Source organism: Ammospiza nelsoni, chromosome 6, assembly GCF_027579445.1.
Source record: "Ammospiza nelsoni isolate bAmmNel1 chromosome 6, bAmmNel1.pri, whole genome shotgun sequence".
Lineage (NCBI taxonomy): Eukaryota > Metazoa > Chordata > Aves > Passeriformes > Passerellidae > Ammospiza > Ammospiza nelsoni.
This window is the reverse complement of record NC_080638.1, coordinates 20,283,696-20,306,627: the sequence shown is the minus strand read 5'-3', so window position 1 is coordinate 20,306,627 and position 22,932 is coordinate 20,283,696. Positions and strand designations below refer to the sequence as shown.

The window sequence follows — 22,932 nt, the reverse complement described above, 5'->3', positions numbered from 1 at the left end:
CTCTTTTCAGTGGAAACCATCTCTGGTCCCAGAGCAGGGTCTCATCCTGCCAGATTATCTGAAAAGCAAAAAAAAGGAGGCCCCTACACCAGTTTTCTCTTTGGAAAATGTCTAGCTCTGGTTATCCCTGCTGTCCATACAACACTCAAATCTTCTTAAGCCACTGATTTCCCTAACACCTTTCAGAAATGAGATACCAAAACCATAAACATCACTTGTTTTTACATGCATATATATATGGCTTCCCATCTTCTTTCCTGGTGTCCAGCCATCTCCCCCCAGCCTCTCATGATTTTCTGGTGCTGCTGCTCAAGCACAGCTCTGCAACACCCGGGAAGCACACATTGCAGAGACATTTAGAAACACAGCAGCATTCATTGGATTAATTCTTGGACTTTATGAGGCTCATACAAACAGTTCTGTATTTGACCTGAAAAAAATAACCACAGAAGGCAAACTCAGAACTTCAAAGACAACTTCTCCTGACAGCCCTAAGCCATTATCTGCGTGTAGTATGGACAAGGTGCAAGTGTTTATAGCTTCCCAAAGGAAGGGAGAGGACAGCCCAAGCCAAGGAGTAAGAACCAGACAAGTGAGTCCCACAACTGAGATCTCACCTTGAAGGCTCATTCTAAGGAAAGGGCAAAAAGTAGAGTCCTTGCATGAATGCCACTAAAGCCAAGACAATCGACACTGGTTGAGGATCTCACTTGGTCTATTTTAATTTTCAACCTTAGCCCATTTGGAGCACTTATCCCTCCCTGCATCTTGAGATAGCAGCAAGGCAGACTGACATTACCTTTGAAAGCACAAATACGCCTTTGTTCAGCCAGGGAGGCACACAGAGTGCCTACAGAGCAACTATAAAACTCAGCCATCATAAGGCAGAAGAAGAAAGGAGGTGGCAGAGTTGTTTCCTCCTTCCTGGCGATCTGGCTGCCATGAGGAATTGCATATGGTGCTGGCACAGAGAACTTGCTCCTGGGATCAGCAGCTGAGTGTTTTCCCAGGACCCTCTGCTAAGAGGCTTTCCCATACCACTGGCTCCTAAGCATACGCAGAGGCTCCCTAAGGAGTTTCTGCAACAGGGTGACAAAAATAAATCTGCAGTGTCTGGGTTCATCCAGCCTTGTGTGGGTACAGGCATCTGTTAGACAATGCCTGGGGACCACAGCACAGGAACTCCAGCAGTGAAAATCACATTGATTCACAGTTCTTTGGCTTTGGTTGAACATATAATAAATAAATAAACCAAAATCAGAACCTCCTTTCAGCCCACTGGGAAAAATCCAAGCATCTGCCTTCAATTCCCCAGCGCATAACCATACAACTTTATTATTACAAGTAAAATTATTACTATATTTTCTGTATGCTGTTCTATATGCTGTGTGTGTGAAGATCTGTTACATGGCCTGCATCACTCTGCAAATCCCTGACTGCTGGGAGTATTTCATGCTATAACCCTTTGCCATCAGCCCCCAGCAAATGTGTCCTGACCTTTTATTCAGCTGGTCATCTGTGCCCTCACAAGCACCAGCAAAGTGTGCTTTGAGACAAGACAAAAGAACTGAAGCTCTGATACTTAACCATGATCTCTGGAAAGGGGGTTGAAAACTGGACTGAAAAGCTGATGCAACTACCTCTTGGGCTACAGCAAATACCACTAAAAGCAGCTCCAGGCAGGGCTGGGAGGACACAGAGATGGGATGTGCACCAAGAGACCTAAGTTTGCTCATACTGGTGGCTGCATCATCCCTTTTCACACCCTCAGGCTTTTTTTGGTCTGCTGCTATAAATACAGACTGGAGGAGCTAAGAAGGCACTGTTCAAGTAGTGGGAGCCTGGTCTTATGCATGATCTGAGGTTCCTCTCCAATTTTGCTTGCCCACGCCCACAAAATTTGCCCTTTGCTGACCATTCAATATTGCAAGAGTGTTTGAGTAATGCTTAATGTGACAAGGCTGCTAGAATCTTATTTCTTTTCCCAGTGGTTTGGAAAAAGCAAGAAATGGACAGGTGATGTGAACTGGCACTGCCAAAGATGATCCAGTCCAATAAGATCATGTGAACTTCCTGGCTCTTGTCATGACCCCATCTGTCTTGTGGGCTTTGAGCTGGATTAAAGAATTGTGCATAAGCTATGAAAATGATCCCCCTGAGGAAACAGTCACTTGGAACAACTACAGAAAATCTTCACTTTTGGACAAGAACCACTTTCAGAGTTCTGGTGGTTTGAGCTTTGGCTTTTTTTCCTTAAGGGAGGAGAGAACCACAACAGCATCTGCAGTAAGAGGCTCTGCTCTGTGGATCCATATCTCCTCAGATCCTTGGTATGACAAAATTCTCTTTCCTTAGAAGAATAACTTCAGAGCTTAAACTTGAACTCTGAATTTTACACTCTTGCCAATATTGTGAGATCTCAAACATGATCATGTACCTTCAAAGGAGCCTGGCAGAGACAAGCCACCAGTTAGATTTTGAACAGGGGTGATGTGCTTATAAAGCTCCCTCTTCACTTAAGGGTAGTAGAGCTCACCATGTGTTGTTTTTCAGGGCTCCTAAGTAACACACAGCAGTCTCTCACTCTTGTACATCATTCACACCTAGCTAGAAATAAACTGCTGCTTGGTTTCTCCCTTAAAATCCTCTTCTTTTCAGAAAGCAACACCCTGAGGACCATGTGTGTCCCTGCAATGAACCTTCAAGGCCACAGCATGGTATAGTGGATACAGTTCCTACAAAGCTTTCATTGTTCCCACACAGGAACTTCAACTGAAAAAATAAATTAATTCATCAAGGGTTTGCAAAAAGCTTGTTCTAAAAATGGAAAAATCCTACAGAAAACCTCCATCTCACAGGCCAAACCAGCCAACTTCAACCTGAAGCACCACTCAAGCAAAAAGACAAGCTGCAGTGTTTTGTAATGTGAGCATATTAACACAAGATAATTCCTATTCCAACTGCAAAGAAAAAATAGATCTCAGAAGACTGAAAGCTTGTCAACTTAGCCTCACAATCCATCCTTAAAAACAGTAGAGCTTGTCTTGCTCCTAATCGACTGCCTCCATCAAAGACTGATTAGGCTCTAGGATTTTCCATTATTGCCTTTCACCTGTAGACTTAAGATTAGGACAGAGAGGTTGAAGACCTGCATTGAAGGAAAATATATTGTAGGTTAATATTTCTTGCCCAAATGGAGAGCTTCCATAAAGAAACTGTTCCAAGTGGTGGTTGCCATTCCACAGGCTTCATTTTCCCTCACTTCCTCAGTTTTCATCAAACTCAGGACATACTGTGTCAACTCCAACAGGAAATCTGATTAAAGCTAACAGTCAAAACCCTAATCAGATATAAAAGTTTGTGTAGTTGGCCTTTTTTTCCTCCTTTTAAGTGGCTGCATGGTCACAAGACAACACCAGTGTGACTGACAAGGTCATTGTGAAACACACAGCCAACAGCCCAGGCTGAGTTTTATATGGTGACTATTCCTCCATACCACTTTAAGCTAGTGTTTTATTCTTTACTCTACAGCCTCAAAAGGAATTGTTACTTTTGCAGAGCACAAAAAGAATGCAAGTTCTGAGAGTATTCTGAAAAACACAATGAACACGGATTTCATGAAGTTCACTCAAAGGTTTTCCACTATACCTAAACATGAAGTGTGCTCTCTAGGTCTAAACTAGATATCTTCTTTTAAACCCATGGAGGCAATTTGCCCTCTAAAGTAGCCACTTTTCATCCAGTAGCTCAGCAGAGAACACACAAGATATCTCATGAGCTGTGTGGGTGCCTCACAGAGCCGTGACAAGCACACTTCATACAGCCCTCTTAAGATAAGGCTGCCATAGCTAAACGAGGCAGAGAAAAGGTATTTACTTGAAGCAGGTTCTCATTCCTTTGACAACATCCCATGGTGTGAACTTTGCTGCTCTTGCATGGTCTGGAGCAAGGCAAGGACTCGCCTCTCCCAGCCACCACCAAGTGAGTGTGGGAATGCAGTGGGAAAGAAGGATTCTGCCAGTGGGCTGGGCTGGCATCCCCTGCAGCCACACCAGGCTGGCAGGCTGGGCACCCACAGCACCACGTGTTGTCTGTGCCCAACTTGCAGCAGCTGCAGCGCCAGCGGACAAAAGCTCCCACAGCCTCTCCAAAGCTGAATTTGCAGCAACACGTCGCTCCTTAAGGAAAAAACCACAACATGCTCTTTTCAAAGTAGCCAGCTGGTGAAGAACAACAACACAGAAAGAGGAAAAAAAAACACAAACCACTTAGCACCACTTCCCTTTATTTCTCTCACACGGAGTTGAGAAGCTTATATTAATTGCAAAGCATGAGAATCTGAACAAACACCCTCCTTGGGCAACCAGGGCCAACCCCAGGAAAATATTTGCATCTGTGGGATGTGCAAGTTGTGCGACCAGCAAAATATCAAGATAGATAAGGCAGGGACCTTTTCTTAGGATCTACAGAAACTTCCAACTCTGTATTGCTGACTTAGGCTAAGACAAGCTACTTTAGTTTTCTCTCCCTTGCTCTAGCCTTCACAGGGGAAATACCAGCCAATTTCACATCCAGTCTGAAGCCACTAGACAGTATTTGCAGAGCTGAATCAGAAACCAAAGCAGCCTTTGGTGGACTACCAGAGGGAAATGAGTTTCCTGAGATGGGAGTTCTCTTCCCACCCTTAAAGTAAAATCTTAAGGAAGTTCATGGTGCAATCAGGTTTGGTCTACCATGGACACAAAAGGCAATTTGATGGTATTACACAATTTCTCATGCCCACAGCTTGATATGGCCTTGTCTGCCTAGATTTAATTACATGTGTATGTTATTAGGGAGTCAGGAAAATTAGTTAAAAGGTCATATAGTTACAAAACCTTTGTGAAAGGGATGGACAAATCCTGGTTTCTCCCACCAGCTTTCAAAGACTTGCATGTGCACCTGTTCAACCAGGAGAGCAAACAGCAGAGTGACACTGCTGCAAATTTTCCAGAGACCTATAAAACATCTCCTGTTGACAAGGCAACCAGCATGCTGTCAGTGGCAAAAATTACCAAGTAAAAAGTTCTGTTTTGTCACGGTACATCCAGCCAGCAGCAGGATGCTGCCAGCAGAAGGCCGGCCCTAAGCACGTACCTAGGAACGCACAGGAGATGCAGGACCCGATGCTGTGCCAGGTGCCTCCCTGTTGGGACACTCTTCAAACACTGCTGGCTGTTTACTGTACCAAAGGTCAGAGGGAAAGGACAGCAAGGAAAGTATCAGAGAAAAAACATATGGTAACTGCAAGCCCTGATATGCCTTCCTTACTGAATTAAAAATCTCCTGTGAGTTTTCATACTTGCACCCTCTGTTTCCTAGAAGCATGAGATGAAAAGTACCAAAGTTTGTGGTGGACACATGTAGCCAGGAAAGACAGCAGGGAAAGATCAAATGCATTGTTAAGTGAGGAAAATACACCATATAATGGAAATTGAGGTATTTTTTTGCCTTTTTCTGTAGCACAGTATGTGTTTCCCACCTAGGACCAGTCAGAGATTTCACCCCAACAGACTTCCCACTGTTGAACAGTTTGAAGTGACTGCAGTGCACACACCAGACAGACTTGCCAGAGCACCATTTAATGGGTGTCTGAAGTGATGGGAATTATAGCATGAGTGTCAACAACAAACAAAACTGGGGTATAAAACTGACTCTTTCTTCAGGGTTATAGCACTGAATCATGCTGACAACATAGGCATGAGATGGAAGGAAAAGACTGGCATGGCACCACCCCCTACTGAGCAGGCTTGCAACCAGCTGTTGGCACAGGGACTCAGAGGCTGAGTTCAAGCTCTGTGGGCTCCTGCTGCAGACAGGTTTCTCACTCCCAAAACACCCAGTATACTGCATTTGTGCCACTGGGCTAATTCTTCCCCAGCAAAAGGCATGATGGAACAAGTGCTCCAAATCAAAGGGGAAACGCAGCCAGTCAAGAAATCCTCCCCAGGCTATGAGGCTTTATTCCTTTCAGTTGGCTCAACTTCATTTTTGTAGTTCCTTCAAGAACAGCTCTAGGTCTCCTTCAACCTGCAGACCATGCAGGGGTCTTTAGAGAAACCATAAAGGTTCAGGTGAAATAGGATACAATCTACAGAAACTTGCTCCATCATCCTCAAAGCCACAATATGGCATGTAGCAGTGCTTCAGTGCTAGGAAAATTACTCTTTTTCCCCTAACAGAAAGAGTTTTACCCAGCAATCCTAGAACACCCAGATGTGCAACCTGTTTTGAGGCACTGGAGGGCTCCTGCTGCTATCACCTGTTGGTTTGCAATCTGAAGTCCCCGTGCCATTGTTTCAGCTCTAGGTACAGAGGTCTTGTGACTTCTCCCACTCCAACACAATACCTGTGTGGGCACATGCAGGAGGTCAGGAGCCCCTGAGAAGTACCTGAGTAATCCCTGACCGATGTTAGCAGCTACTTGGCCACAGTATGAAAGGATGAGCAAGGACAAAACTGTTCCATTCATACCTACACTTTCTGCCTTCACTTGATTAAAATATCCCTTGGTCCAGAGCTGGGAGAGGACTGGAGCTCTGTCCTAGGAGCACTTCTGAGAGGTGTTTAACTCAGTCTTCCAGTTGCTGTGTGGATGGCATCCCTCTCCTCCACTCTTGGCCAGCAAGGAATTAAAGTGAAGGGTAGCTTCTTGACCAAAGGAAGATGAACATCCTTACCAGATCAGAGAGCCAAAGACAGACCACATTCAACAGTCTTGCCTCCTTTGTGTGCTACTCCAGCATGCTCAGTGCAGCTAGACAAGGTGGGGGTCATCTCACCTACAGCACAGATATGTCCACAGGAGCCCATCACCAGAGCCTCTCTACCCTCAATGAGCAGAGACAGGCACAGTCTGTCTGATCTGTTTCAGGTATCCACCTGCATTACGATGAGGTGGAAGTGCTCAATTCCTCTGCTGCCTGTATAGGGGGACTGAGGGGCTGGGATGTTAGATGCCAACATCTGGAAAGGGGAATTGCACCCTGATGTTCCCCATCTTGCACATGACGGGGAAGCTTTTCAGAGAGAGAGTATCTCACCCTGCACCTAACACAAAAGCACTTCAGTCCCTAAGGCCTGAGGGTTACACTACACTTCAAGTGGGAGATGAGAGGCCCAAGCCCTTAAGTGTTTACCATCAAAAAAACTTCACAACACCTTCCCTGTAATGATGTTCCAAGTGGATCCAAATAATTTTTGGGGATGGCTGAAGAGAAGGCAGAGCTGCAGGTCTCAGCCTGCCTCAGTGTTAGCAGGTGAAGAAAGGAGAACATCCCAGGCACCAAACACTTTGTGCTGCGAGAACCCAGAGAGCCTGCAAGGCTCACTTTGTGCCATCAAGAGATGCACATGACAGGCAGGGAAGGATGAACACATGCAGCAGGGCTAGGTCAAGGACAAGGACATGGGAGAGGACTGCAATTTCTTCTAGCAGAGAGACTTGGGATTTACAGGCCAGCCTTGAGGACTCTTCTCCTTTTCATGACTTCTGATATACAATCCTTTGAGGCAGGCAACACAGGAGCTTGATGCAGACAACTGCAAAATAATGAGTCCAGGGGAAGGAAGTCAAAGCAGATGGTGCACACTAAATGGAGCTGTCATGCTGCTGGGCTGGCCAGGGGAGAGATGGAGGAGGTATTCTGAGATCTGTGAAGCCATCAGCCCTCGTGCTACAGAAAACAACAAAATGAAGCTCAGACAGGGATTGTAGGCAGAATAACTTCCCTGATAACATGATGCATGGGGGATAAGTTGCTACAAAGGGCCCTCAAATCAAATGGGGGGAAAAAAGCAAGCATGGAAGAGACTGCACAACATTCACCCACAGTGGGACTGAAGGGTTCAGAAGAAAATGAGAAGTTTAATTCAGCTCCCTGAAAGTGTGACTTACTGTTGGCAAAGCTTTTTCATTTACCCCAGGATTCAGTTGTCACCAAGCTCACAGGCTCCTACTTCAGATTTAAACATTATCTCTTTGCATTCTAATCCCAACAGCATTTGCTCCCTATGCCCTAGGAGAGCAAGCCATGCTGAGAAAGTGTGACTGCTGATTGTCCACCTCTTTGCAGCAGCTGCCAGTCACATCCCAGTTCCACAACACAACCCATTTGATTATTTTGATCTGTTCAGGTGGTAGCGTTCTTTTTCTCCTCCTCCGGGATTTCTTCTGTAATTGCTCTAAGCTGCAAATTGAATAAACTAATTCCAGGCACAGAGACTTTGAAACAAAGGAGATGAAAACCTGAACTGACCTGAGAGATGCTGCACTGCCCCTCAGCCCAGCCACTGCAGTCAATAAGGTTCAACCACCTTCAGCTGAACCTGAACAAGACCTCACAACCCTGTTGCAATGCAATTGCAGGGCTTGCCAAAAAAAGCATGTACTTAGTAGCATGCTCTGAGAAAGCCCAGCCCTCTCCTAGGCACTCAGCTTCCCACCTCTTTACAAGGAGCACACTTCAGATAAGCAACTCTATACATGTTTTTTTTTAAACTGTACATCTTCCACTAAAACTAAGGAAGGCTTTCCTTAGCCTTCTCAAGAGCACCCTTTTTCTCCCTTTCCAAGGCAATTGCCTTGTTTTTTTCTTTAAAACAGTAGAAATTTCAAGCCAGCTTTCACAGCTCAGTTTGCATCCAGGGATTGGTGACTACAAAATCCAACTAGCTGCCCCAGGCCTGTACAAACCCCCAGCCAGGGACCTGTACCTTATGGGCTGTAATCCTCCCCCATTTCATCTCTAAAGCTCGCTAGTACCAGAGGCTCTTCCACAGAGAATCACCACAAAAACCTCCCTTGTTGCCACAGCAAGGACTCAGCAACAACTGCCCTGTTTAGAATATTTGAACAGACTACAGCCCCATTAGAATCAAAGGAGGAAGACAAACCTAAATCCCAGGAATTACACCTCTGCATGGGCAGTTTCATCTCAGGAGCTTCCCTTTGCTCACCTCCTATCCTGAACAGGTTTATCATCCACTCCATGGCTGCTCTGAATTACCCCAGAGGTGTGCATATTTCAGCAACAAATTAAAATGTCATGATACATTCCTTTCTACACCGTTTTTTAAAACACATGAGCCCTGGCTGCCAGAGATTTGTTTTAGAAAGATTAGATTAGGTGCCTCAGAAACTGCTTTGTAAGAAAAAGTAAAGAGTTTTTGCTTCTTGAAGAAACCCACCCTTTTATTTTTTACCCCCTGGGAAGTTTGTTTTATTTTTTAACCTCAAAAATTTGGGCAATTAACGACACCTTGTTTTTTAAATCTTTCCACAAAAAGTGCCTTGGTGCAGATGACCAATAGGGAGATTGCTCATTTTGCAATCATCTGCCACCAACACAAATTAAGATCCTAAAGCCCTCTGATTTTTAAAACAATCCCCATCCAGGAGCCTCCAGCATTTCTATTCAATTGACCAAATCTTCTTACTGTTTTACCAGGGGATATCTATCCATTTCTTGGACACAAGCCCCACTTTCAGCCTGGAAGACTGACATGCAAAGGACTGCCATCCCAGCCCCCCACTCACATCACTTCTAAGATCAGACACCTAAAATATTAAAATAACAGTCAAGACAGCCTTGGTTGTAATGATAAAAGGAAATAAACCCCCACCTTCTCAGGGTTCATTGTGATAAGAAAACACTTCTCTCATCAGAAAATCAGCTTAGCAACATGTCAATAGCTGGATGCTGAATCTTTTGACACTCACCAGTTACCAAAGGAAATGGGAAGCTGACCTTGCAGTCAAAGTGCCAGACTAGGACAACAATTTCTGTTCTCAGCTCTGCTCTGGGCTCCTCCTGTTAATGTGAATCTTCATTCCCCAGTTCCCAGCTGTAAAACAAGGGGTTGTAATAATGTGTCTCCTCTCCCTGCCCCAGCTATAGGCACTGGTAGATGCTTGGCAATTTTTCATTTTCTAGCAGAGACGAGGGGCGGCCAGGCCTGGGCACTTCACAGATTGGAAAAGGGTGGCTGCTTGAGATGTACCCCAGAGAGGAACAGCAGAGGTCTAAACTGGTGTCGACTGAACACAGACTAATGTGTTCATCCTAGAAGGAATGTGAAGCAGAGGACATCTTGTCCAGCCACCGATAATGAGGTGCAGTTATTGTGGGGTCAGATGATTACAATTTGGTCATGAATCAGAGACTTCCACCCTCATCCATCTACCTCTCTGCTCTGCCACAGACCTGGTGAGACCCTGCACATGTCCCTATGCCTTTGAGCCACATCAGTACACAGCCTCATTTCTGTGGAAAAGCAGGGGCTGAAGCACTTTTCCAGGTCTAGATCTCACTCTCACACCTCTGTTTTCTACCTCCACCATGGTCATGGTAGTAATTTCTTTCCAGTGGATATGTTTTGAGAATCAGTACCCTGATATTTGGAAATTATAGGGACCACCAGAATAGCTGCAGAGCCATCAGCTGCAACTGAGTAGCGCAGAATGGAGGAGATGCAGCTGTGCTCTTTAGAGGAGAGAGAGCAGATCTGACTCTCTTAGACTTCAGTACAGCCACCACACACCCCAGGAGAACGATGAGGCAGAAAGTGAGGCAAGGATTTGTGTGCACCCCCTCATCCATCAGCAGCTGCGCTGACTGCCAGATGGGAGGAGACACCACCAACCAGCACAGCGATGTCCTCCCCCTGCCTAGCCCCAGCACTGATCCTCGCCCTGCCTCCCACATCAGTGGAGCAAGAAGCCGGCACATGCTCGTCAAAGCAGGTCAGGGAGCAGACCACTCGCCCAAGGCTGCCTGTGTGGAAAGTGGGACAAGCCCTCCAGAAAAAACCGACTGGCCTCTTACAATAGCATGCAAATCAGGAAAAGGCCGGGAGATACAAGACTGGGAGAAACCTTGCATGACCAAGGTTATATTGTAAGGTTATGTATTCATCCTCTGCACACAAGGGGGGAAGCAAGGGCTTACATGCACACACCAGGCAGGAGGTACCTCCTGCTTTCACCAGCATTTACTAGGTTTGCATTCTACAAAGCAGAGTTGTGCTGTTCACAGCAGGAGTCCAGCAGAGTGGGTCCAAAAAAAGAACCATTGCATCTACAGACAGAGCTCCAAGGGGAGACAATGAAAAAAAATAATAACAGAATTAGCATACACACATGCCAGGATCAGTCCCAAACAAGAAACAGTCACGTTTTATTTACTTAACATAATCAATTACTGTTTTATCTATTTATCATATCAACTAAAGCCTGATTTCTCAAGCCCAGCCTTTTCCTGGAGAAGGAATTCCAGTCCCTCACATATCATTAAGCCCCTGACATCCAATGCAAAGCCATCAGCAGGGAAGGAGCATGGCTGCTACAATCACTACAGAAACAGATGACCTAGTGCCACACCAAAAATACTGCTCTGGCTCCTGAAGTGGCTATCTGGGGTGGGATGGAATCCATCATTTGAAGGCTCCAAATTTATACATTCAAGCTTATTCTATACACATGGTTTGAAGCAGGCTGAATAGAGCTGGATGTAAGCCACAGAATCGCTGAAGATAGCACAGTGTCAGAGCGCTCAACGTGATCCTGGAGCAGGCCGACATGGTGGCTGCCTGTTACCCCAAATATCTGCTGATGAACAAAGCTCACTTCTCAGCAAGCCTCTAAACAAGATCCCAGCTTGCCTCAGGCACAAGCACTTGCTGGCCACTCTTTGGAGATTTTTCACTGCTTTGCCTTTCTCAGGGTATATGGCCCCATGCATTTCCACTTCCAGCCAGCCATGGTTCAGCCCTGACCAGCACGAGAGGCAGTGCACAGTCTGCAAAGCAGCAGACTCCACAATGCTTTTTCCACTGATCTCCTCCCTGCTTCTCTCTGCAGAGCCTCACCCAGACAGAACAGGGCAGCCTGGAGCAGCCCCCGCTGTGCACACCTGCATCCCTCATTTCACTCCTACTCCTTGGCTTTTTAGATCTTGCTCCTCTTCTCCCAGTAAGAGCGTGACATCCTCTTCATTTCACAGGCCACAGCTTCTCCTTCACGTCTGCTGTTCTTTCAAGGATGCTAAACAGCAGAAGACATACAGGCATCTTCCCAGAGACATTGCAGCAATGTCTCTTTTTTGTATTCGTCAAGTTATTGCTCCCACACACACACATTTAAACTCAGCTCCACCAGCTCTCGAATTTAACTTGCATACGAGCAGTCTGATCTATAATGGATTTAGCTAAGCAAAAGGAAAAATCCTCTTCAAGTTTGGCCCACAGCACAGCACTATACAAGCACCTGGGCTGCCACTGCCTCTGCATTATCAGAGCGCCTCACCCAGGGCATCCTACCCCTTCAGCAGACAGGCTGGGTATTGGCTGGTTATCTGCTAGGTCAGTATCCCTCCTAAAGAAAAGTTCAGTGAAATAAGCAACCAGCTTAGCCAAGGCCAGATGGGGAGTCAGGACTCCCCAGTTCACAACCCTCTGGCTTTAACCACAAAGTCATCTTTCAGCAAAGATTAGCTGTTCCAAGAGCCCACATTGCTGTCAGATGGGCACCACAGGCAGGTCATGCATTAAGACAGTAGGCATGGAAAGACTATTCTCTCTGTAGGCATTCAGGTCAGGTAGCACCACACAGACGAAGCTATAAAACCATACCCCACTGGCGAGAAATTGATAACGGGGTTTTGGTTTTACTGAGCTGGTCATTAAACAGTGCTGGTCCCACATTACAGAGAAATAGCTAGAAACACACAGAATAAACCAGATCATCCTGAAGTATTTACCTCTGGATATCTGTAATTATAAACCAAACATCACCAGCTTCTCTCTCTCCCTGCAGTAAATAATTAACTGCAAAAGAATATTCCTCTTGGCGCCATCCTCCCCAATCAATTCTGCTTTGCAACAGTGTGCTGCCTGGATTGCCCTCTGTGTCAGTGCACCCGAGCGTTCCCCAAACCCCCTCAGAAGACAGAGGAGAGGTGGAACTGTTCACTTCAGTACAGCACAGACCTTTCCTTCAGGGTACAAGGGGCCATCGTGGCATAACTCCCAGTACTTCAAGCAGTCAGCTATGACATACACAGCTTAGCTCATGCACTGCTGCAACATCACTGCAACCATCAGCAGAGGCGAATCACGCACTCTGAGCGCTCCCATCACACCCCTCTGGACTGCCTGAGCTTTATTGCCAAGGCAGAGCAAATTCCCTCCCCTGAAAGACAAGGTTTTCTATTCCTTTCATTGTTTTTGAATTATCCTCCCCATCCCTAGATCTCATTCAGGGGTAAAAAAAAACCGAAACAACCAAAGTCTTCTTTATAATAGAAATGTCATTTCTTAAGAGACTTTCATTTTTGTATACTAGATCAAAGTTGAATATTGTGACTGCTCAGTCATGCACTATAACCTGCACAATGACCTGTTTACCTCTTGCCACCTACCCTCATCAACCTGAATTTCATACAGACTCTGCAAGTAATAGGTAAACCAGAAAAGGTCCAAGCACCCATTCCTTTTGCCCTACTGAAAGGCACCTCCTGCCTGTAAACCCAGGGGGGAGGTAGGATGATGCCAGGAGGAAAGGCAAACTGCCTGGCAGGAAGGCTGGGTTTGGTCGGACGGCAGATGGAAGCAGGTTGCATACAGATACACAACCGGGGAACAACACAAGGGCTGCCATTTGATCCTGGTTGCTTTCTTAAGATACAAAGTCAAATTCACTTTTGAAAGAGGCATAAGGAGAACACAAGCAAAAATGACAGCTGGGGAAAACCTCCAGAACTGCAAGAACACCCTTCCTGCAACAGCCAGAAAACGTGGGGAGAGGCAGAGAAGCATTACCACCAAGCAAACATCTTCATACTCAGACACAGTCTGGGTTCAGTTTTATGTTTTTATGGGTTTAAAGACATACCAGATTTAGATGAGCTGACTGTGAAGTGCTCCATAAAAAACTCCACCAGGAAGGTAGAGAAAAAGAAGGAAAAAGGCTAATTTAGACTCAAAAAGCATGGAAAGAGAGCTTCAAGAAAGAGACAGAAGAAACAATGGAAGGAAAACCATGACACAAAAGAAATAAATGAAACAGATACCAGGGACAGTTCAGGAAAAGATCAACCATGCAAAAATGGAATGAAAACTGGAAGAGAAAGATAAGAGAACAAGGAACATGCCATGACAGATCAGCTGAACAGCAGTTGACAAATAGATCATTAATTTCATCTCATCTGTATTTGTCAAATAATTTGTTTGATTAAGACTATTTTGTGGTCTTCAGTCAGGTATAGAGCTGATCAAATATTATGTCATTAATGTTATTAGATTATTACAAGTAAAATTCAAATACATTCAACATTTTTATCTGCTGCTCAATAAGTTCTGGTTCTAAGTTTACAGTTCAAAAATGTTGAAATAGAAAGCTGGGGATAAATTACAATTAAAGATTACTTGAAGCACAACCATTTGGCTTTTCCTAGACTGACAAAAATACAGTATACTGTATAACTCATCTTGAGAGACAGAAGAGAATCACCACCCTCCCACAAGGAATCCCTCTCTATAGGCAGTACTTTTTGTCTTGACTTTATTTTGTTGAATGTTTTCCCCAGCTTTTCTACTCCATAAAGGTTTTTCACCTCAAGAAAATCTGGTGAGCTCCAAGGGCAGCCTAATAGAAAGGTAAATTTGGGGTGCACTGGTAGCAGGAGGGAAGGCAGTGGGAGCCATATCCAGCCTGGAAGCAAATGCTTATGTTTGAGCTGATCTTTTCTCCTCTTAAATGGAAGTCAGGTGAAAGATGAACAAGGATGTCTCAGGATCTGTACTCTCACAGGGAAAAGTCTCCCACATTATCAGCAGCCTTTTTCAAACCTCCCTGGGAGAACCAGGGGGAAAAAAAGGTCACTTGGCATTTTTTCAGCCTGTTTTTATCTCCCTCCCCCAAGACAACAGCAAAGTCCCCTTCAGAATTGTCAGACCATGGGGTGAAAGCCATCAAAGGCAGGGCATCTCCACACACGTGGTGGCAGGGCTGCCAGGGAGCCCTGGGGAGCAGAACCAGGCTCAGGAGGAAACCATGGCCATGGCTTTCTAGGCTGACATCAGAGGAACACGAGGCTACTCCCATTGCTGTTCTACCTTCACCACTGAATCAAACTCACCACAGGAGAGAACCACAACAAGGGCAACTCCCTAGGGCTGGAAAAGTGTCCCTCAGGTCATAAGTCCTGTTTAAATATCTCAGCAATATCCCAAACTGAGATAATTATTGCTAATTACAAGATCATTTTAATGTAAACACGAAGGGTATTACCACGCATACTTCATCTCTTTTTAATTAAAAGAAGTAAGAGGTTCGCTGAGATAAAAAAACGACATGCTGACAGCTCCCACCCAAAAGCAGACTTTTCTGCAGTGATAACACCCATCAGCTTCCAGACCCACCGAGAAGACTGAACAGCAAAATCAATCAGCATCAGCCTCCCCAGTGCTGAAATGAAACAGTTGGCACATTATTAATCACACAGGAAAGACATTTTATGAGGAGAAGGAAAGGACCAGACAAACAGAGGGGTGATACACATGGATTCAGACATGGCTGTCTTAAAAACACTTGGAGAAATCACACAAATCACCAGCTGTAGAATTAAAATACTTCAGAGCCGTGAAGGATGAACATATCAGCAATTCTGACTACAGCAACTCTTTAGCTGAGAACACACCAAACCTCATGTGTTTTCCTCCATTCAAAACCAGTTCCTGCTCCAAGCTGCACATCCTACCCATGCCAACCAGACTGAAGTACATCTTGACACAGCCTCACCAGGAGTTTGTACCCCTTCTGCATTTCAAAGACCTACCCAGAAGCAACTTGCACATCACAGGCTACAACAGATATGACCATCCAACTTAGGACACTGGAATATCAATGGCTTAACTTGCCATGCAATGGCTTAACAAGCCATCCCTGCTGCACAGTCCTGCTTCCAGCTGTCCTAAGCATTTCTCCAGCAGCTCCAGAGTTCACCAGTCCACTCTGACTTCTCATCACCTCTTTTGTCTCCAGGCTCTGTCCACTGCTTGAGGTAATTTTTAAACACATTCCCACTCGGGACCTGTATGGGCCAAGCGAGCTATCAGATGCACCTTCACTTGGGGTGAAGATGCTGCAGCCGCGGACACCGCGACACCCTTTGCAGGGCAGCAGGGCGCAGGAAGCCTCGGCACGCCGCAGAGCCCCGGCGGCGAGCGTCCCTAGGAGGGAGGGAGGGAAAGGAGGGAGGTGTCACCAGCTCCGCAGAGCCGCATGCTCGCAGAACGGGGGACCTCGCTCCCTTGCTCGCAGCTGCACACAAATACCTGCGCCTCCGCCACCTGCCTGCCCCCTCCGCGCCTCGCCCCGGGCCTGGCACCGCCATGGTGCTGGCCTCTCCCGGGGGGTGTCAGAGCCCAGCAGGTACCTGCTTTGGCAAACAGTGGGGAGTCTGGGGCTCGCCCTTTGAAGCATCACAGGAGCAGTGTGAGGGATGCAAGGGGATGAGGGAAGACGGGTGCAGTGGGCTGCAAACTGGGGGCGCGAAGAAGAGGAGGGGAACACTGCTGCAGCTAAGGGACACGGAAGGGAGCGGGACGGCAAGGGAGGGAAGGAAAAAGGGCTGCAGCTTGGGAGGAGAAGAGGAGGAGTGCACAGTGGGTGCAGAAGGAGGGCAGGGGCTGGAGGGCAGAGAGCAGGGAGGGGAAAGGGGGTACAGAAGCTGCCGCTCGGTGGTACCCCACCACCCTCCCACGCCGGCGGCCTGCCGGGGCTCGGGTCGGCAGGCAGCGCCCAGGCAGCAGAGTCATGGCGCGGCCAGGCGAGCAGGTGGGTGGCCGCCACCGCCCCCAGCACCCCGGGCCCCGCCGCCGCCCACCGGGCCGAGGGGCCGTCCCTTTTCACCGCCACCCCGGGCACGGCGGGGACAGCCGGAGCACGGTGGGAGTACGAACTTGGCGGCGATGGCGGGGGGGGGGGGGGGGGGGAACAGCCCCGCTAACAGGTGGCGGTGGCGGCGCTGCCGACCCGTCCCCGCTGAGCCGGTGGGCGCTGCCCCTGCGCGACGGCGCGTCCCACCCACCGCGACCCGCGCCATCCCGCTCCCGGCGGTCACTCACCGGCTCGCCCACCCCGCCGGGCGGGATGCGCGTCCTGGAGAGCGGAGCACGGAAGTTTAAAGCCGGGTAACAGTATTCGCTTTTGCCCTTCCAATGTAGGAAAAACCAAACTAGACGAGGCGTCCCCCCAGGCGGGCGAAACCCCGCTCCGCTCCTCCCCGCCGGGGGCTTCAGCCGCGCGTCGGCCCTGCGGCGAGGGGAAGTTTCCACCGCGGTGGTGGAGGCGCCCCCGGCGTGCCGCGCCCGCCCCGCATTGGCACGGGGCGCCGGGGCGCTGTGCCGCCGCCGCGCCCGGACAATGTGCGTGCGGGGAGAGCGGGAGCGGAGCGGGAGCGCGCCCCGCCGGCGGCCGCGGCACACGCCCAGCCCGCGCCCCGCCCTCCCGCCGCTCGGCGCCCGCCCGCCGCCCCTGATTGGCGGCCCCCGCCGCCTCCGCCCTCCGGGTGGGCCGCGCCGCTTGTCAGTCACCGCCGCCGCCCGCCCGCCGCGGCCCGGCCGCGGGGCGGTCCCTGGGGCGGCGGCGGCGGCGGCTGCCGGGGGGGGGGCCGGGCGCTGCCTCGCCCCGGCGGGTGACCCCTGCTGCCTCCGCTCTCCGGGAGCCGCCGGGATCGCGTCCGTTTCCCCGCCGGGACTCGTCTGCGCTCCCCGGCCCGCGGCCGCCCCTCCGCAGGAGCGCCCCGCACCCGAGGGGAGGGGAAGGCCTGGCGGCCGCCGCTCCCGCAGCCCGCCCTTCCCCGCGGGACTGCCCGGGGCTGCGCTGCCTTTGTCAGCGCCCCACGGAGGCGTTCTGGGGAGGACGACCGGAGCCCCCTGAAATGTAGCGTTGATTGCCGGTCACGGTCCTGCCTGATAACGCGATGCGCTAAACTCGGCTCACAGGGTGCATTCATCTGGCCCCTGGAAATGCCTAGAAAAATAGATGACTCCAAATTATTCAAGTGCAATTAAGGCCACAAAGGAAAGACGCCTGAATTGGCTCTGTTTAAGGCAGATGGGGTTCAGTTAGGCTTAGCAGCAGAGATATGCACGGTCTGAGCAGAATTATTGCAATTTCAGATGAAGGTCCAAGCATGTCGAAAGGCTGTCGTCTGATCCTATTTGTGTGCCTCAAAGAGCACCACTGGAGCAGAGCTAGTAAATATTGAGGTACTCAAGCTTCATGTCCTGAAATTGGGTCTGTCAATGCAGTGCGTCCCATTCTGTCACAGTACACCAGATGTTTTCTACTCTGGGCACTCTGATTCCCCTATTACTATTTGGAAACTGGATAGAGTGGATTGCATAGTCACTGTATTTTCCAGCAGCTTGCAGAAGTAATCAAGCTTTGATGCAGAATATGATGCCAAATAAAGTACGCACCCCTGGTACTGGAAAAGCACTGTTCTCTCTGACATATGTTTCAAGCACACTTTCACAATTTATTGTTTCCATAAGAAAAGTATCTAGTAATCTGAAAATCTATCGAAAAACCATTGTTCTAGATCCTATGCTTGACACATAATAAAAAGAAAGCTCATGCCCTGCAGAGTTTGTATCAAGAGCAGATTAAACACGTTCTAAGGATACCCATAGAGAGAGTTGTGCAGGTTTTCTCAGGTCTCACAAACGTGTTGCACCAGCACAAACAAACCTGCTGGAGCACTTTTCCAAAAACCAGCACGCAAACAGACAGGTCCAAACAAAAAGGCTGAAGCTTTTAACATACCTCGAAACTCTTCCCTTGCTTCTAACAAGCCCTCCTGACTCTGAGTGAGCTCTGGGTTGTGCGGGGAGGCGAGGGCCGCAGCCGAGGGAGAGCCAGCATCGCTGCCGAGCGAGCCGAGGGCAGAGCGGCGCACACACACACGCACAAAGGTGAGCGGCTGCTCCGCAGGCCGCCACACGCACGCACCGTGCGCCGCCTCTCCGGGCTACCTGTCTCGTCTTGTTGTAGCCGTGTCTAACGAGCTGCCAGGGTACTGGAGCATGCAGAAGCCTCGCTTTTTGAAGCACCCTGAAAACAGGCTTCTCTTTTTTGGTACCTGGGTGGCCCAGAAGAACTTGTCAGGAAGCGCCAAATTGGTAGTAAAATAGGCACAGCTATGGGGGAACCTCAGTTTCATGCTTCCTGGGCTTCTCAGTGACCTACAAGAACCAAGAAACACCAGAGGAGGAGACTGAAACTGCCTCTCTCTTGCTCATTCTTCAGTGCCAGATCACATCAGGCTGTAAGATACCTGAGGACTATTTGTTTGCAGACTGCTGGAAGACAGAGACGGAATCACCTATTGGTGAGTCACAACCCCACAATGGCAGAGGGGTGATGGCACAGACTTGCAAAGACACAGAGAGTGATAATAGCTTAAAAGTGTCTTCTTTCCCCTTCTACTTTTTGATAAAAAAGCAAAATACTGGGACTAGATCCTCAGCTGTGGCAAAGCAAGGTAACTCCATGCTTTTGTCAGAGCACGGACATAGACTTTCTGAGGTCATAGCCCATTCTATTTGTAAAAAATTGTTGTTCCTGAGCAGATTATTCCTTCTTTTCTCCAAATTTGAGTTTAATTCTTGGAAAATGTCTGGCTTGCAGTGCTCTAACTGTTGTGAGCCTTGCTTGACAGGAAAGGAAGGCTAACCAAGTACTGGGTCCACTGGCATGCAGGGCAATGAAAAGGAAAGTGAGAGTATCTTAGGTCCTTACAGCCACAGTAAAACTCAAAAACAAAATGTGCAGTGGAGTTGAAATACCTTCAATTCCCATACCTTCAATTTTTCATTATTGTTCTCACCAAAATGTACACAGCTTGCAGCTGGAAGGCCATAACTCATTGACATGCTTATCCTGTCATGGCTTTTTGTACCAGCACACTAAATTCAGTCTGTGAAGGTACATTACTGATTTTTGTAGGCACTGTGGCCCAAAATTAACTCCTTGATATTTTCACTCCGCTTTAACTTCTGTGAGAGGGGAACTGTAGACAAGACATAAACTTAGCTGTCCACTGTGTGACATACAGACATGCCAAGACCTTAGTGAGCAACCGAACTTCCTCATCAGCTACAGATCAAAGCTACATTTTTAAAATTGGAGGTTTTTTGGAGTGATTTTTACTAGAAACACCTAAGTTGAATTATTCTTTCTTTCTCCCTAGTAAAAAAACTCAAAAGAACATGAAAAAGTCTTCTTGTGATCATCAAAATCATCAGCAAAGTAGGTAACAGTAATTTTGTAGCTTCACAAGGATACATACTTCAATACATCCAGATATCCACCATATATTTTTTATATACTGGAGGGTTTATTAGTTCTCAGCAGACACAGAGAGTAGATTAGTGGTGTCAATTGCTATTGTTGTTCTGGGTCTCCTGTTGTCACCGTATCTACAAGTTCACCTGACTTTTAATCATGCAGATTGCTTTCTGGTTCTTTCCATGGCATTTGAGCTCACCCTAGTCTGTTTTCCTGAATGCATGCTTTTTCTGTGTGACTGAAACTTTACTGGAAAGTGTTTGCAAGGAAGGCTCTGTCATTGTGCTCCCTCTGACAATGTCTCTGACAGCATACTGAGAAAAGCAGAGATCTCTGTGAGTTTTGCTTCCCCATGGCACAATATTCTTCATGATTTTTTAATTTAATCCTCCTGAAGATACACTAGACTCAAGAAACATGCAAGTCCTTATCTCATACTGGGATGTTTTCTTGCCCATCTCTCCCTGAGCTTAGAGAATGAGTAGGGTCATGGCAGAAAGCAAACGGATAAGTAATCAACTTTTAAAAAATTCTATGTTTCTAGGGAATGCAAATTGTTTCTTTGTAGTATCTGACAGAGTAACACAAGTAACTTATCATGGCAACCAGCTTTTGGAACAGAAAAAAATATATCATTACAAGGTGCTTTGTTACTATAACAGGGAAAGAAGCTGAGACCTTATCAGTTTTGTTCACTTGTGTGTCGTGCATCATCTAGGTAGCAGAATCTGTCAGTAGAAGTTTGTGTTCGATTCAGTGCAAGTCATCTGCCTTGTGAGCCAATCTGATACTTGGATCAAAGCTGAAGTGCAGTCAGAAGGAAAGAAGGAAGTGTTCAGAAGGCTGGATTCTCAGAAACACAAAGACAAATCCATTTCCTCCAAGCTGATGCAACTCTGAAGATGCCAGTAAGGGATGAACCAATTCTGAAATTAATTTGGCTTGCATTCTCTGACAGTCTCCATTATTTTACTGTCCTTCTTTATTCTTTTTTAAGTGAAGTAAGTCAAACCCATTCTCTTTACAGGGATGCTTCTGGGAAGGACAGACTCATTTCCACTCAGCTTGCTTGGGTTAGTAAGTGAATGTAGAAATGGCAAAGGGAATCAGCTGAGGGCAGAGAGGGGAAACTGTCACAGTTACCACTTTGGAAGGAAATAAAAGCTGAGTTTATTAGCTCAGAGGAGGACAGTTTTGAAAACTGTTGTTTGTGCACAGAGGCCAGCAGAACTATCCTGTGCTGAGGGTAGGCTCATGTACAGATCTGGAGTGGATCTAGGGTATGCTTTACTCTGGAGCTGGAAAGGATGTCTTCTGTGTGACAGATTTGAAAAGTGAAGGAAAAGCTCAAAGTTTCTTAATCCCTTTACTGATTTGAGCCACAAGTAATACAGCTCCAACTGTGTGATGGACTGAAGTGTATGCTCCCCCTTCTATTTTAAAAACACTCTCCCCCAGTTAAAATTTATGCTGTTCATGCACTAGTGCTAATGCTTGAGAAACAGTGGCCAGCTTTCTGAGCTGCCTGGTGCCTAGCTGAATGCACAGGTAAAATTCTTGTGACTCATGGACAATTCTCTTCTAGCTTCCTGGTGAGGTTGTAGAGAAAATGCTGCTAGATAACAAACCCTGACAATAGCATGACTTGGAAAGAAGCCTTTGAAAATAAACTCTTAATGTATCAGATGAATCTATGTGAGATGCAAAGCTAGAGTTCACTCTTGACACTGAATTCTTGTACTGTGAGTGACTGACTATAAAAAGACTTGGGAAAAATCTGAGTCTCCTGCAACACAAAGAAACCTTGAGATAAATGAAAGTCATCTCAAAGGAACCAAGCTAAAACTGTTCAACATTATAATTTAACACAGTTTCCTAGAGACTGGGAAAAGTCAGTGGGCTTATCCTTACTGCAGGTTGTACCAAGAGAGAGCCACAAGAGACATCACAAGTGTTAAATGCCACAAATGTGTACTGGCATCTCAAGGGCCTGGGAATCTTGGAGATACTTAAGATTTGGAAGCAGCAGTCCAGCTGCAAAGGGTTTTTAAGACTGACACTGAACTGGAAAGATCTCCTGGAATAATCAATTAACAAAAGAAAACACTGAATTAATTAATCAGTCCTCAATAAATCAACAAAATCTTCCTCTATATAATCTCCAAAGGCATGGCATTGCTTCAGATGACTCAAGCAGTGAATGGGACCACTTTGTTTTTAATCCCTAAAATAATGGCATTAATATTGGATTAAATTCTACTTAATAATTGTGCTCAGGTTTCTTTCAACCAAATAATTTGAAATGCTGCAGAAGGTTTTTGTTGAGCAGAGCAAAGTCATCACTTCTGGAGTGTTATCTGATCCAGGACAAGATCTTTCTTATGATGGATTTCCTTTTTGAAATAAACAAGGCAGCATCTTGCCAAGTGCCTGGCTCAAGCCCCACCAAAACTAGAGAGAGAAAAGATTTCTGTTGACTGAAATAAATTTTGCTAACAGTTGGATTTGGTCAATTTTGAACTGAGAATAGAAACTTG

At 47.0% G+C, this 22,932-nt stretch overlaps 1 protein-coding gene and 1 long non-coding RNA gene across 2 annotated transcripts in view; one reads left to right on the top strand and one right to left on the bottom strand.

Annotated features, from left to right (window-relative positions):
• HRAS (HRas proto-oncogene, GTPase) overlaps positions 1-17,505 on the bottom strand; it is a 39,866-nt gene extending 22,361 nt beyond the window's left edge. Inside the window, exon 1 of the mRNA XM_059474224.1 lies at positions 17,167-17,505. The gene's annotated coding sequence lies outside the window, so the exon portion shown is untranslated. The remainder of the gene's footprint in view (positions 1-17,166) is intronic.
• On the top strand, positions 16,383-21,237 carry LOC132074413 (uncharacterized). The gene is made up of 4 exons (XR_009418611.1): positions 16,383-16,471; positions 19,355-19,436; positions 20,298-20,360; positions 21,118-21,237. It is a non-coding gene; the product is annotated as an uncharacterized LOC132074413 (long non-coding RNA).
• The last annotated feature ends 1,695 nt before the right edge of the window (positions 21,238-22,932 follow it).